This window comes from Castanea sativa, chromosome 3 (assembly GCF_040712315.1).
Source record: "Castanea sativa cultivar Marrone di Chiusa Pesio chromosome 3, ASM4071231v1".
Classification (NCBI taxonomy): Eukaryota; Viridiplantae; Streptophyta; class Magnoliopsida; order Fagales; family Fagaceae; genus Castanea; species Castanea sativa.
Window position 1 is genome coordinate 23,110,391 of NC_134015.1, and position 13,149 is coordinate 23,123,539.

The 13,149-nt window shown below is 33.7% G+C and overlaps 1 long non-coding RNA gene across 1 annotated transcript; it reads left to right on the top strand.

The window, feature by feature from the left end:
- Nucleotides 1–637: 637 nt before the first annotated feature.
- On the top strand, nt 638–2,023 carry LOC142627548 (uncharacterized). Its single transcript, XR_012842871.1, has 3 exons — nt 638–747; nt 1,330–1,401; nt 1,880–2,023. It is a non-coding gene; the product is annotated as an uncharacterized LOC142627548 (long non-coding RNA).
- Nucleotides 2,024–13,149: the final 11,126 nt, after the last annotated feature.

Below are 13,149 nucleotides of genomic sequence, written 5' to 3' on the forward strand. Positions count from 1 at the left end.
ATGTTTGTGTGTAGTGTGTATGTGGACTCAAAGTTTATTAACTTGCAAAATGTTTGTTTCTTCAGGCTTTTTACTATACTTGCAACATAAGAAAAGTTAAAAGAGGGGCATCTGTAGACAACAAATTTTGTACCCGTTAATAAATTTTGGTCTCTGGCTCCTATGATGCGCTTGACATATGTCAACCAAGGGTAATTAACTAGTTCACAATAGTTTGGAAATAATCACAACTCAAAAGTGCTCAAATTGCTTTGAAATCGATACTAAAAAATGACTTTGCTCACTTTTATTACCATAAATTTTGATACACAAAAATATTTTGAGTCAGAATTGTTTCATTGAAAAGTAGACATCTTGGGCTTTAATTTGAACACAAAATTTGCCTAATTTGGACTTATATTGAGTAAGTTATAACCATTTGTGTAACGTTCCAATCAGACCCAAAAATAAAAAAAAATAAAAAAAATGGGAGAAAGTAAGATTTTAATTGGACCACGCGTGCCTCACCTAACCCAACAATCCCCCACCACTCATTTTCACACCATCGTTTTTCTCTCTTTTGGCCGACCATCTCTTTTCTTCCTTTCATTTTCTTTCTTTTCTCATTACTTAAACACACACACTCACTTCCACACTCACCCATCGGACTCCACTCCAAACCACACCATCTCACCATCATTTTTTTCCGGCAAGATCACCAGAATAATCCTTAGGAACCCCTAAGCATCTTCATCCCTTTTATTTGAGGTAAAATTTTCTTAAATTTTGGTGGGTTTTATATTTTGCTTAAGGTTATATTTTTATCCAAGCTTTAATAATGATACCCATGTTATTCATGAGCATTGGAAGTGATATTTAAGTGTTTTTATGTATGGGTTTGTATTGGTGGAATTATTTGATGAGTGGGTATATGGTTTGTGCTAATGATGACTACCTAAGGTTTATTTATGGTGGAAAATTTAGGGGTTTTAAGTTATGACATGTGATGGTAGGTAAATCTAATTTTTCCATTGTCATTGGGCTTATTTAGAGTTAGTTGAAGTTCTAAATTTCTTGTCTTGGAGGATATTTTGATTTTGCTTTCATGGGTCTCTTAATGATGTAGTGTAAATTTTATGGAAGCTGATCATAATGTTGGAGATGATATTAAATGGGTTAACTTTATAAATTGGAGTTTATGCCTTGTGAATCAATTTGTTGAGAAATTTTGGAAGTGGAATATATTATTATTGATGAGGTTAAATACTAGGCTTGCCTAATTAAGTGCTTATTTGGCAATTCCTAAATTGTAGCTAGATGCAATTTCAAGCTCTATGCTTATTGTGACAGGTTACATTGATATTTTTTTGGTTCTAGCTAATCTCCTTGGAACTTGGAGAATAAGGATTTTGTGGTTGCGAGGTAAGTAGCTTCTTAATGGGATATTTTTGGAAAATAACCATGTTTCATAAATGTTGTTTTTGGGTCAAACACATTTTGGAAAATTATATATGGATATATGTTTTCTTAAAAGTATTGTGTTGTGACCCTATTATATATTATTATATATGAAAAGTACATCATTTTGGTATTGCAATTGGGGAAATGCATGAATTGTTGATATGGAAAATATGAGCATCTTTGATTTAATCTTTGATAAGGAATTCATTGATTTTATGGTATATTGAAAATTTTAAAGAGGCTTATGTTGTCTTGTTATTTGAGAAAAAAGATAGAGAATCTTTTTGACAAGAATGAAGTTGAAAACCTTACAAATTTTGTGGAAGTTAGATTATTTAAGGTTTTCTAAAACTACCTGGATATAAACTATGTGTTTCAAATTATATGTAACTTGTGAGTTTTATGTTGTTTTAACCCTATGCCATGTGTGATTTCCCAGTGATCACCCGATTTGGTTTTCGTAGTCTTTGTAACAACAAAATTAGATCCAGGTCAGTGCCCTTTACTTTGGATGACGCGTTCTTCCCTACTGCCCATGGGGGGAAGAGGTTCCTTAACTGTGTGTGGGTGAGGCTGCTATCTATAGGGTCATAAGACCACATGCAAAAGAGGTCCTATTTGACGTGCTCTATTTGCTTTCCATGAGGGGAGAGAAAAACCTTGAGGGTATGGGTGAGGCTGCTGTCCATGGGGCCAAGAGTCTACATACCAGAGAGGACAATATCATGCCAGTTGTGAATAGGTAAATCCCCTGGCCGGTCTATGTGGTAACATGGTATATTTGTGATAATTTACCTTATGTTAGATATTATGGCTTTGGAAATTATATTGTTAGTGCTCACAAATTATAGTTTCAAGGTATTTACTTTGAGAAACTTTGTGTTTCATTACTTAATCATTCTTGTCATATTATTATTATTATTGAAGATGAAACTTGCATTTCCCCCACCCCTATTAATTATGCTACTTACTGAGCTCTGTCACATTCCATTATTTCATAAACTTTTCAAAGTAGGCAACAATCTTTTGAGACATTTTTTTGGTGGCTAACAGTAGTTAGACTAACTACTGATAGAGGCTGAACTTTTGAAATGGAAATATTAGAAGATGTACATCTTAGAGTAGACTTGATTCATTCTTTTGTATATTATAGTAGTTGTGACATTATTCCCACTGATGGAGCAAGCTGATGATATGTAATTATTTATTTAGACCTCTATTCTTTTGTGGCCAATGGTCCTTAAAATTAATGCTTAGAGCTCTGACTTACTTTGAGAGTATATTCAATAGAATTATTATGATAATTCTTGATATTGGTACTTGATACGATTTATGTGGATTGAATTGTCAAAAATGAAAAATCTACAGGTACTTAAAACGTCTTTCTCATGCTTTGGACCCTTTGGGGTTTTGGGCGTGACAATTTGAAGTTGGGCCAACTGGGCCGTTTGATTTTCTGGGTTTTAAGACTTTAATTTAAGAGCCCAAAACATTGTGCTTTGATGTGGGCTGGCTCATAGACCCTTGAGAACATCCAAAGATCATTAAAAGACCACAAAACTCCTAATTTTAACTTATAAATACTCATCTTATGTCTCCAATCAAAACTCTAGCTAGAGAGAGTGATTTCTTGGCCTCCATATTCTCTAAAATCCTTTGTTCTCTTTTGAAGACCCTAGGGCATCACATTAGAATGTTTTTTTACAAGTTAAAAACCTCTTTAATTAGTTCTAAGACAGAAACTATTTTTCTAAATTGATTTCTCAAAACCTTTTTCAAAATCTTTTGTTCTTGAGTTGTGATTACTAACTATTATTGTGTTCTCTTGATTATTCTTGTCCTCAATCTAATCTTCGTGTTGTAGGCATTGAGGGGTCAGTTAAACAATCTCAAATCTGTGATTCTAAAGGAAGATGAGCTTCTGTCCCATGATTTCTCACTTTGCTACATAGGATCACATGGTTCTTAATTTGTTTTATTTGTTATACATGCTTAGAAATATGTTTTGCTTTGTTTGATTTTGTTTTGTTGTGTCTTATCATGCTTTGAATGAATGGTTAAATTGGATATTAGAAGCATTTTAGGTTTTTTTTTATTTATTATTGTTGTTTTACTGCTACTTTAAAACTGTGTTTTTGGGCGTGTATACATGCACATGCTTAATGTATGCGCACGCATACGTGCGCCTAGAAAAGCAGATTTAGGGTTATTGCTATTTTGTGTGTTTTGATTATTTTTAATCCTCTGTTTAGGTCTTGCTAAGTCTAGTTTTCACTTGTTTAGGTATAGGTTTAGTAGAATAACATATTTCACATCCTTGAATTGATAGATTGATGATTAGGGTTTATACTTTGATGAATCACATGAACATTCATGAGAATTTGAACATGCATTGAGGCATAGGTGCTGAGGTGTTATGGTGTAGTAAGGTAAGTGAGGTAAGTCAGACATAATTACATGAACATGCATTTGACTTGGTTGATGAACATGATGAACTTTCTTGGTTGATGAACATGGAATATACTTGATTAATGCCTTGTTGATGTTGTTGTTTTGTGATGTGCTTGTTGCCCTTGGATATATATTGTGATGTAATCTTTATATTGTGATGTGATCTTTAACATGTTGTGTGTTTTATTTTCCTTAAGTGCATGATGAACATTTAGGTTAAGGATTAGGGCTTTCTTAATAAACTCTTTAATTAAATATGGCCTAGAAACACATAATGGACGTTGGCCCATAAGTCAAGCGGTCTTGGGTGCCTAACATCTTCCCAAGCTGTATCTAAATTCTAGACCCATAATCTGGTACGTGGACTCATGTATGTAAGTAATTGGCCCAATATGGTTCCTAGACCTAATCTCGGTGGTAACTCCACTTTTCTTCACCATAGTGCACTCGGCCTGGGTGTACTCTCCTTTGCACCCGCAATTAGCATTGGGGATTGTAAACCCCCTCACCCCCCCCCCCAATTGCTATTTTAGCAACCTGCTTGCCCAAATTGAGCTTTACTTGGGTATGGTTTGCTAAAAACTTTTAGCATTAATGAATAGTAATTTTGTGTTTATACAACCAACTGTTCATGGGTTGTGTAAAGTTAAAAAATATATTTTAATCACTTTTTCTCTCTTCTCATAAATATCTATCAACTTTTTTATATTATTTGATGTTTTAATTTATATTATTTTAATGAGTGTAAAAATAGATACTAAGATGTTGGGAGAGTTATAAAATGGGATGGTAAAATAGATAAAGTAGGTTTTGAGAATGTAAAATAGATGTTTTTTTACATTCCCAAATGTGAATGCTCTTATAAACCAAATCAGCCCAACCCAATAGATAAAATCCAACCCACCCAATTACATAATAATGAGTGAATATATATAACAAAAATACATCTAAAACCACTACAATGGCCAAAATACCCTTAACACACTCTAAAATGACCAAAATACCTAAAAACCTTGAAAATGACCAAAATACACTCAAAGACTTAAAAATGACAGACATACTCCCCAAAACCTCAAATATTACCAAAATACCCATAAAACCTCTAATTTGACAAAAATACCCCCAATGCATCCAAAATGACCAAAATACTCCTTAGAATTTAAAGAATGACCAAAATACCCCTGAAACCTCCAAAATGATAAAAATACCCTTAAACCTAAAAATGACCAAATTCCAATAAAACCTTAAAAATGACCAAAATACCCCTAAAACCTAAAAAATGACTGAAATACCCTTGAAACCTCCAAAATACCCTTAAACCACCAAACTATCCCTAAAACCTAAAAAATGACCCCAAAAATAAAATAAAATAAAACCTACAAAGTTACCAAAAATACCCCCAAGATCATTTTAGAGATTTTTAGAGTATTTTGGTTATTCAAAAAATTTAGGGGTATTTTGCTTGTTTTAGAGGTTTCTAGGTATTTTGGTTCATTTTAGACATTTTAGGGGTATTTTGATCATCTTATAGATTTCGGGGTATTTTTGGTTATTTTAGAAGTTTTAGGAGTATTTTGATAATTTTAGAAGTTTTGGGGTATTTTTGTTCATTTTAGAGATTTGGGGGGTATTTTGGTTTTTTAGAGGTTTTTGGGTATTTTAGTCTTCTTAGAGTTTTTTTGGGTATTTTTAATTGTTTTAGAGATTTCGAGGGTATTTTGTTGATTTTAGAGGTTTCAATGGTATTGTGGTCTTTTTAGAGTATTAGTATTGATGGTGCTAAAAAGTTATATTGCTATTTTTAGCACCACCAAATACAAAAATATACCTACATTGGTGGAGCCAAAGCCAAATAATTTGGCCCCACAATTACATTGCACAACCACTTTTGGTTGTGCACTGTAGCTCGTAGTTAAAAAAAAAAAAATCACGTGTTCACATTGCCAATATTAAAAATAAATCTATTTTTCTCTTCTTCTTTTTTTCATTATTTACTGTTTCTTCTCTTCTCTCCGAAAATCCTCTCTGCCTCCCTGCTTTCGTTGAGCTCAGCATGGCCAGTCCTCCATCATCGACAAGCCTAGTCCTCCATCTCACCGCCGACCTAAGCTCTCTCCCCACCCATTCCATCCAAACTCAAAACCAGACACCACAACCAAAAACCCACTGCCAAAGATGAATGAGAGAGATAGACTAATACCCAAAACCAATCGAAACTCAAGATTGGCACCATCATTGAAAACCCATGGACAATGAAACTCAAGATTGAAACCGACACCAAATACCCAATATAGGGGTCTGTAAGAGAGAGAGAGAGAGAGAGAGAGAGAATGTAGAAAAAAGGGAGTGAGCTGAGAGAGTATGAAAGAAATTGTTGAGAAATTGACTCACTTGTCTTTTTTTTTTTTTGAGGATTAATTAAAAAAAGGGGACCGCGTGTGGCAGTCATTGTCCCACGCCCCATGGTACATTTGGGTAAGCCCATGGGTACCATCAGCTCGAACCGAAGCTTGGAGACCTCGAACTCACACACACCCTAAACTCTATTGGTTTCTAGGACTTACCATAAATTGCAATTACAGTCCTCGCGAGAACTCGAACCTGGGAGATGTGGTGAAACCTTAGCAGTCACCTACCAGTTGTACCACACCTGCTAGTGGTGACTCACTTGTCTTTATTGTTGCATGTGTAAACCAAAAGAATGAAAAAAATGATGCGAACTGCAAACTTAGAAGTTGCAGTGAGGAAACAAATGAGAGGAAAATGAGCTGAAGAAGAAGAAAAGGATGGGAAGAAGTACATGTTGTATAGATTTTTTAAAGAATATGTGGTGTAGATTTAACCTTGGAAAGGAGAGACTTGAGGAAATAAATGTTTTTTTTTTTTAATCTTATATAATAAAATATTGATATTTGTTTCAAATCTATTGCTATTTTATTTGATATTTTCTATCTTTTAAATTTTTAATCAATGTGATTTTTTTTGTAGCAAAAAAAATGATTTCTTTTTTTTTTAATGGCTTTTTATCTTTAAGTTAAGACATTAATTTGGCTTAAATTTACAACTAATTGCCTTTAATATAGGAAAAAAATACATGACCATCTCCACAACCATTCAATTAAAAATTGCAATTACTGTCCTAGGACACCTGAGTGGCGGTGGCGATGGTGGTGTAGGTTGTGGTGGTGGTGGAGGTTGCAGTGGCAGTGGCGATTATGGTGGTTGTAGCGCTGGTGATTGTGGTTGCAATGGCAGTGGTAGTGATGGTTGTTTATTGTAGTAAATATATTATTTTATTGGTTGCAATGGCGGTGGTTGTGATGGTTGTTTATTCTAGTAAATATATTATTTTATTGTGTTGTTTATATTATTTTCTTGGGTTGAAAGCTAAAATAAGACCACTAATGTTGGGTCTTTTGTAAAGTGAGAAAGTAAAATAGATAAAATAGCTTTTTGTGGTGCCAAATAGCTAAATTTATAGCTCCACCAATGTAGATGCTCTTAGAGGTTTTCAGGTATTTTTGGTTGTTTTAGAGATTTTGAGGGTATTTAGGTCTTTTTAGGGGTTTCTTGGTATTTTGGCTTATTTGAGATATTTTGGTGGTATTTTTGTCATTTTAGGGGTTTTGGGCATTTTTTGACATTTTAGAGATTTTGGGGGTGTTTTAGTCATTTTAGAGGTTTTGGAGTATTTTTGGTCATTTGGAGTGTATTTTAGTCATTTGGTGGTTTCAAGGGTATTTTGGTCTTTTAGTGGTTGTGAGATATTTTAGAGATGAGTGACTTTTTTTTTTAAGAGATAATTACAACATGCTGCTAACTCTGCAGGCTGTGGGCCGCAGCTTGAACCTTTTTCCCCCTAAATCATACTTGGGTCTAATTGGGTAACTAGTTCAAACCCAATTAATACTTATGTTAATTGGGTCAATACCTATTTGACCCTATTAATAATTAGGTGGATTTGGATATGTAAAAAGGTTTGGGTGTGTAAATGGGTTTAGGTAGATTTTGTCACTCCTAGTCGTAGTGAAAGGCCTTGTTGACTCTAGCATCGCTACAATCCCTTGCTTCTTTGCTCACCTACTTGCAGGGCCAGCTCAACGTTTCAGAGGCTTAAGGCGAAATTCTCAAATGAGGCCGTTATGTTATCACTAAAATAATATTTAACTAGTATTTTATATAATAATTTTTTTTTGAAAAAATCCATTCTTTTCACTTTTTAAGATGATTCTTTTTTTTGTTAAGAAAATGCTAAAGTTATAACAAATTTTACTACAAACTGATGTTGTAACGGATGTGATTAGTGACATAGGGTTTACAAAAATGCTAGAGATATTATAAAATTTACAACATAAGAATTACAAAGATATATCACCAATCACAAAAATTCATTAAAAAATGCATTCAATATTTTGTTGAAATCTATCTATCATATTCATTATCACATTAAATAATAAAAGTTATGTAGAGTCCCACTACGCACCCTTGGAGCAATGGTCACTCCACAAGTATAAGTGCTTGTTGGGCGTGGAGGGCAAGGGTTAGGTTTCAAGTCTTTAAGAGGGAGACTCACACACATATACATTTAAATTAGGCTAGAGTAGAATTTTTATCTTGTATAAAAATAAATAAATAAAAGTTATGTAATAAAATTTATAATATTTCTAACATTTTTCTATTTGAATTATTTGTGATTAGTAACACGTCTATTTATAAGACCTATCTATTTAAATTTGTCTTATCTCTATCTCTAGCATCATTTCTCTATCTCTAGAATTACTTAATTCTTAGGCCTTTTTAATAGTAAAAAAAAAGTAAACTAAAATTTTTTAATATCTCCCAAAAAAGTTTATAAAAATAAACAAATTTTTCCCCAAATTTGGGACTTTTCTCTAGTAGTGGGCCCTAGGCAATGGCCTAATTGGCCTATGCCTAGGACCAGCCCTACCTACTCGAAACACTATCCGACCTTAAACCTAAGACCCAATCTGGGTTAGAATCCGAAATCATTCTCGTTATCGACCGCTGAGTAGTGGACTCAAGTAATCAACAATCATATATTGTCAGTGAGATCAGACGGGCATTGTTGACTTTAGGGTTTTTCCTGATTGTTAACAATGGTGTGCCATTGAAGGTTCAGGCCCGAGTGATGGCATCCATGAAAGGTTTCCATAAGCAACCGATGGAGATAAATTCGCGAGTTTATTGTAATGACATAGGTACGGGTGCATCCTACATGTCCAAGGTGGACCTGTATCATTCCAAAGCTACTAGTTGGAGGTGAACAAAATCTTCCAAATTCCATTTTTCTTTAAATTGGTCTAGGCACCTCATTTTGTACTTGTTAATAACTTTTGATATCCGACGCAACGATGAGTTTGATATACATCAACCATGGGTAATTAAAATGTTTTTAATAGTTTGGAGGTAATTGCAACTTAAAAATGCTCAATGCTTTGAAAACAATGCTAATAAATGATATTTGCTTACTATTTTGACCATAAATTTTGAACAAAAAAGAATTTTTGTGTGCAGTTTTCTTTATTGTAAAGTAGATATTCTAGCTTCAATTTGAACACAAACTTTGCTTAATTTGAAAATATTGTAATTTGCTTCTATGAATAAAGAAATTAAATTCAATAAGAATGTGGTGTCAAATGTCCTTTTTATTCCGCTGATAAACACAATAACAACACTTGAAAACCTGTAGTTGACTGGCAAATTCACGTTGACAAACTTCATCAGATTATATCCAAATACAAAAGCTCAGAGCACTGAGTGTTGGCCAACCCGGTTTTTCTCAACCCTTGTAGTAAAGAGTACACTTATTATGGACCATTGCTAAAGCTCATATCATTATAGAGAAACCTACAATTTAATGGCAATTCACTTTGACAGACTTCATGACTAAGGATAGGTTTGGATTCAGCGTTTACGTTTTGCGTTTGCGCGTTTTCAGCTTTTTTTTTTTTTTTTTTTTTTCAGCACTTATGAATAGTAACCAGTACTGTTCATGCACGTGATGTTACTATGCGAGAGACAAAGTTACTGTTTATGCACTGTTCACGAACTGTTCATTGGACCCACAAGCATTTTATTCAGAAAAAATATTAAAAATTGGTTCCACAGCACTATTCACACATTTAAAATTATTTTGCTATAGTGTTTTTAGTTTTTAGGAATAAGTTTTATCCAAACGGACCTTAAGTTTTCAAAAAGGAGTTGGGTTGCAAATATATATATATATATAGCTAAAATTAGGAGAAAATTCAATTAGATTCTTAATTGGATTCATAATTTTGCGCCACATGTCTCATCTAAGATTTTCAATCTTTGTGCCAAGTGAGTTATTGTATTAATTTAATTTCTTAATTTTGCTGCAGTATTTATCACATGTTGCAATAATCAAAGAGTCAAATTTTTGTTTTTAATAAATGCAATGAATTTGACACGTGTTAATTTTGTATAAAGATGGAATGTTGAGGAATCACATTTGTGATTGCCAGAAATTATGCAATTTGAGTAGCAGCTATGGCTGAAGCCTGTAATCCAAGCATAAAGTCCTCCATAAACAAACGTATTAGTCCCCTCTATCTTGCTATCTAATTGCTAACATTTCTCTCTCTAACTTTTCTTATTGATTTGTTAATCCTTGTTTGAAAATTTTTTATATCTTTGTAGAGCAAAGGCTACCTTTTCCGTTTAATTTGATAATATGCTATCTAATATCTAATTTTCCTCTCTCTAACTTTTCTCATTGATTTGTTAATCTTTTATTGAGGAATCCCTTCTATCTTCGTGGCAAAGGATACCTTTTTTTTGTTTGTCTAATATAATAATATATAATATAATATGATTTTAAGTGTTTTATGTTTCTTCTTATTGGTTGAATAACTTGGAAAGTAATAGACTTAAGAGAGGGATGAGACAGCATTGACATCAACACAAGACTAGTCATGTACATATTTGGTTAAGTGTGCTCTAAGGAAGTCAATACCGTACCGGAAGCTGTACCGGTTTGGCCACCGGTACGATATATTTCGGATACCGGTCAATACCGGTGTACCGTTTCGGGTTTACCGCTATTTTATATATATATATACACACACACACACACACACATACCAAAATCTCTAGAACTATGTTTATAAACATATAATATTTCACTTATATTATAGTAAATATAAAATTTTATTATAAAACATTACCTCAATTCAAAACAAATTATTCATAGTTTTAGACTTTAGTATCAAATAAAAGAAAAAAAAAACACAATATAAAAAATAGAAAACTTAGTTGTTCATTTCATACTAAGAAAACAAATAATACTAAGAAGTTAATGTAAATAAGTTACCATTATGCCTTTACAAAAATTCAAAAATTACAAAACTAAAAAATAAAAATAAAAAAAAAAAGCTTTTTTTTTGTACCGGCCGGTACGCCCGGTACCGGCCGGTATTGCCCGAAATTGGCCGGTATGGCCGGTACGCGGCCGGTACGGCCGGTATTTTTTCCGGTACAATATAGAAGTGTACCGGTACCGGTGCACTGGCCGGTACGGTATGTACCGGCCGGTACCGGTACGGTATCGGCCACACTGGTGTGCTCTCTAATATGTGTTAATCAATTTGCTAGTGAACTAACATTTAATATTGTTTTCCCCCATAAAAGTGTTTAATATAGACATAGCATTGTTAGTTTATTGTGTGAATTAAAATTCTATATCAATTTTTTGTTTATTTATTTAAGCCAATTTATATAATTTTTTAGCTTACCAAGTATTTAAAGTTTTATCTTCTCAAAAAATTAAAAGACGAAGTAATTGAAGTTTTGATATCTAATTGCAAGTCTCTTTTGAACAACTTTTAGTTTGGTAAAGCCCATTACCATATTTTAAAGTTGAAGTAGAACCAAAATCTAAATAAAATCCATATTAGCTTTTACTTGTAATTTAATTTTATGTCAAGTGCCCAATTTGAATTTTCTTAATTTTTCTATCAAGTAACTCATTCATAATATTCAACATGAAAGTCAAAATCACTACTGTAAGTGCACAATTGCACCTGACCCCAAGAACAGTTACGGGCTCAGGCCCAATGAGCCTTAAACAATATGAATTTGTAGAGTGTGGGCTTGAAACCCAGGTTAGAAGTGTCTGAGGATTAAATGACAAGCAAAAGATTGCAAACACTTGAAAACAACAAGGAATATTGTAAATCAACCTGCTCGGACGTAAGCCGAGAGCTGTTCTTATATTATCTCTTTCTCTTTTTTCTTTTTCTTTTAGATTACCAAAAAGTGACCCCCATTCCTGTTCTAGGTTGCTCCTTAAATAATCCTCTTTTTGATACTTTGTACACGTGTTGCCCCAACTCCCCCTTAGCCTAGATATTTTTTTTCTCAGTGCCTTTGAATAGTAACCAGAAGTTTCCCTTCCACTGTTCAGGTGTCACTTCCCCATTAATGCGGCCAGGGTGGTAGGTGCAGGGTCTTTAATGTGGAGGTGGCAGCCTTTATCTTTGGTATTTCTCTAACATCGGTGCTTCTAGGACATTCAGGGGTTCACCCCTTTTAACCATTGGTCTTGACCGTGTCATTCCCTAACCTTTACCATGAAGTCTCTGGTTCTCCGGTGTCCGTCCGAGGGAAAATTCACCCTCGGCTGGATCCTCGGATCCTCGGCGTATGGGCCGACCCGTAGTACTAACAAATTCTAAACCCAAGAGCAGGTCGGCCTTCCTTAGCATGGCTCAAAGGCCCACATCCCCATCAGGGTCATTTTACTCCCCACAACTACTTTATCGTTACTATTGTTAAAAGTTTTCATGCGTAAGTACCTATAAGGTGTGAAACACATAGGACAAATAATATGAACAATGACAACATGTAGATTGTAGAGTATATACATACAAACTTGTAGGCGCGCTATACCTGATTTTATTTTTATTTTTTTGATGGGAAGGCTATACCTGATTTAAATAAATAATAAATAAAAAAACATTTGTTTGTCCATATTTCAGATTTTTAAAGTCATAATTTATTAATTTAGCGTCCATTTGGAAACAGCTTATTTAGCTGAAACTGAATTTTTTTTGCTAAAAGCACTATAGATAAAAGTAAAAGTTAGCTAAATATTGCAATAGGAACCATTAATAGCACTAAAAAGTGCAGTGAGGTCCATAAATAATAACAAAAATAAATTGAAAGCGGAAATAAGCTGAAAATTTTAGCTCATCCCAAACGCACACTTAGGCTTGG